The sequence below is a fragment of the Etheostoma cragini genome, chromosome 14, assembly GCF_013103735.1.
Source record: "Etheostoma cragini isolate CJK2018 chromosome 14, CSU_Ecrag_1.0, whole genome shotgun sequence".
Classification (NCBI taxonomy): Eukaryota; Metazoa; Chordata; class Actinopteri; order Perciformes; family Percidae; genus Etheostoma; species Etheostoma cragini.
The window spans coordinates 24,279,173-24,283,035 of NC_048420.1; the positions used below are offsets into that span (position 1 = coordinate 24,279,173).

General features: G+C 40.6%; 1 protein-coding gene across 2 annotated transcripts in view; it reads right to left on the reverse strand.

Moving 5' to 3' along the window:
- The window catches only part of LOC117956488 (CD209 antigen-like protein E), a 126,038-nt gene that overhangs the window by 15,507 nt on the left and 106,668 nt on the right, over window positions 1-3,863 (reverse strand). The gene's annotated exons all lie outside the window — the stretch shown is intronic.

Here is a 3,863-nt window from a genome sequence, read left to right on the forward strand (position 1 = left end):
GGGGGGGGGGGGCCGCGCCCTCTGCTTCTGCCCTCGGCTGTGTAATCCGTTAGAATCCTGAAACCTTGTCCAAAGTCTTCAAAATGTTTATAAATCCACAGCCTTTGAGGCAGTTGAACAGAAGAAAGACGTCAGAGTCCGAATTACTCCTTCAGCCGGGTTGGCTACGGTGGCTTCTGTCTCGCAATTCCACTGAAGAAGTTTTCTTTTGCTGTTCTCATGTCCAAATCCCAACTCTTTTATAGTCGAGGATGCAGAGTCTGAAGATCTATTGTCCAGTTCAACGCTCTCTGAGAACTGCCAAGGCATGACCCCGATCCCTGCCCGTTTCTGCCCTTTATACAGTTTGACACAAAAACCTAGTTTGCTCCTATCAATGATTCATGTATGATCTCCGCTGCCCACTCTGATTTCCCAACAAGCTGAACATATCTGAACTTGTTTGTCCATTTGTCCTTTTTCATAGCTCTATCAATCCCCATATTTCGTCTCTTAATAATTATTTCTTAGCATTTAGTTACACAGTTCTTTTGGAAGCTCTCTAGGTTTCAAACATTGACAATACATATTGTTCAGTTGATCAAACATTATTTCTGAGAAATACCTCTCAGTTAATCACATTTTCTGGGAAATACTTATTTGCTCAGTTAGTTTCTGGAAATTCTTAGTTGTATATGTTATTTGGCTCAGAAAAGTACGCTACAGCCCCGGACAGTTACAATGCACCTTTGGGAAGTCCACGTTTAACCCATGATACACTCTGGGTGGTGGGATCTCAACTCACTTGAACGGCTCTTACTGGTTGGTGTCCAGGGAATGCTACAAAAACGCTTAAAACATGTTTCAGAGCAATAAGTTGCAGTCTTTGCTTTGCTACAATGGCTTTACTAATATGCCAATATTGTATAGAAAAGTGCCGTTTGCGAAAAAGCACACAATGACACAAAGAAACTACAGGGATGTAGAGTATGTCCACGATGCGTGACGTTAGTGATATGACTTCGGATAAGGCAATGTTGTTACGCGTGGAACCAGGTTGAACCCAAATGCAGACAACACGGAAACAGATAGTTTATAGGTTTATTCCAATGTCCAAGTTAGGGGTGCAACAGGAAAAAGCCAAGTCCAAATTACAATGGGAATCCAGGGTACAAAGCATGTGTGGTACCGTGTTTCTGAGGGTCCGTGTCCAATAATCCAAAGATCCAGTGTGGAGAGCAAGAGTGTGGTTCACAGAATTGTGGCAGACAAATAATAATCAGGACAAGCAAATATGACAAAACCTAGTACAACAGGTAGCAGCAGCAGCAGCAGCAAGCCTAACATAGTTATCTTGACTATAATCTGATGAAGAGTGGTAGGTTGACCGGGTATATGATTCAGAGGTGATAAGAGTAGATGAGCTGCAGCTGGAACTCTGACTCACGCACACCAGGCTTCACTCCTGCAATTAAGGACAGACAAGGGGGGGGGGGGGGCAGAGACACAGCGCTACCAGCAGCAGACCTAACATGTGTAGGCGACATAACTGATAGACTGGGAAGAAAAACCACACCGCTCAAATATGTAGGCTACTATCTGGAAATAATAATGCATCTAACCCTTACCCAACTAAATATTGTGGGGGCATCTAAACCTAACCCAACGATATATAGTTGGGGCATCTAACAATAACCCAACTGTATACAGTAGGGGCGTCTAACCCTAATCCAATAATATATAGTTGAGGCCTCAATATCTTCTCATGATGTAACCTTAACTTCCTTTGAAAGAATACAGCTTCACCAGCTGGATCTTAGTAACAGCACATACCCCAAACAAACAAACACACACACACACACACACACACACACACACACACACACACGCAACACATATACAAACACACAAACAACCTTATTACTGATTAATTTGATGTATTTGAATAAAATCCTAGTTACTCATTTCCAGTGATTTTCTTAATTTCAGTCAGGACAATGCATTGTCCAATATTTGGATTTATTTAGTGGAACCCTTTATAAACTAGTACATTTGTGTAAAACTGAAGAATGTATAAATAGCATTTATTCACACCTTAGTTAAAGGTTTTCACACCCCACACCAACACATACACACACACACACACACACCCCACACTCAGCCACACAGTAGTTCACTTCGGCTGAAAGAGGAACTGCTGCTTTCACAGTTCTTTCTGTTGCCTAAACTTAAACTTTTTAATATTTAATTAAGTTGCAATGACATTGTAAGAAATAAAACGAAGATCGTGCTTTAGAACAAGTTATTGAACATCAGTCTGTTAATCCATGATTCAGAATAATAATAATAATAATAATAATAGGAATAAAATATAAGAATAAAATATTTAAATTTATACAGGATGGGAAAACTAAATGTGCAACTGCTTAAATAAAATGCTAAATGTATGCTGAAATGTAAATGAAGCAATTGTGCAGGTTGCCCTTAGTGCAGCAGTGTGGTGTCTAAAGTCTCATCCAGTGAGTTACACCAACACATGAGTTGCCCTGGTGATTGGTGTATAAATACAAAAACACACTCTTTGACATTTTTTGAGACTTTTGGATGTTTCAGAGCTGAAAACATCTCAGGTGAACTAAACTTCATCTGTTGGTTGCAGCAGAGGAGGCTACCTGCTCTTCTGGTCGTCCTCTGATTGGATGAAACTGGTCTACTGTCAACGTTTCACTTCCCTCTCTGAACTCAGTAACCGTGACAACAGACAGGCATCACTGCTGAACCATGACAACAGACGGGTTTCAGTACTAAAGATAAAAAGTTGAACTGCCGCTCTTTCACTGCAGTGTCAATCTCTTTTCATTTTAAAACCTACTAATGTTTTATTTAAACATTATCAGGTGATGTGTATTTATTTAATGAGGGAGGGTGTTGCCTAAAGTAATCAACACCCTATATCAAGGTGTGCATAATTATTAGGCAGCTTCTTTACCTCAGACAAAATGGGCAAAAACGAGATTTAAGAGACTCTTAAAAGTCAAAAATTGTCAAATTCCTTTCAGAGGGGTGCAGCACTCTTGAAGTAGCTAAAATATTGAGGCGAGATCACCGAACAATCAAACATTATGTCGCAAATAGTCAACAGGGTCGCAAGAAACGTGTGGAGAAAAAAAAGACGCATATTAATTGCTAGGGACTTGAGAAGAATTAAACGTAAAGTTATCAGGAACACATTAACCTCCAGTGCCGCCATATTCCAGAAATTCAACCTACCTGGAGTGTCCAGAAGTGCAAGGTGCTCAGAGACATGGCCTAGGGAAGAAAGGCTAAAAGACCACCCCTTAACAAGACTCATAAGTTGAAATGTCAAGACTCGGCCAAGAAATATCTGAATAGTGATTTTTCAAAGGTTTTATGGCCTGATGAAATGAGAGTGACTCTTGATGGACCAGATGGATGGGCCCGTGGCTGGATCTCTAACGGGCATAGAGCTCCACTTCGAGTCAGACGCCAGCAAGGGGGGGGGGGCGGGGTGCTGGTATGGGCTGCTATTATTAAGGATGAGCTAGTTGGACCTTTTCGGGTTGAAGATGGACTTAAAATCAACTCCCAAAACTACTGCCAGTTTTTAGAAGATACGTTCTTCAAGCAATGGTACAGAAAAAAGTCTACATCTTTCAAGAAGGCCATGATTTTTATGCAGGACAATGCTCCATCACATGCATCCAAGTATCCGACTGCGTGGCTAGCTAGCAAAGGCCTTAAAGATGAACTGAACTGGAATTTGAATAATGGTGATATAACAGATTTATTTTATTTCTTGTCACTGGTACAATTATTAAAATGGGTGAATTTGTTAAAAGGGATAAAATGGCAAGTTGAAAGTG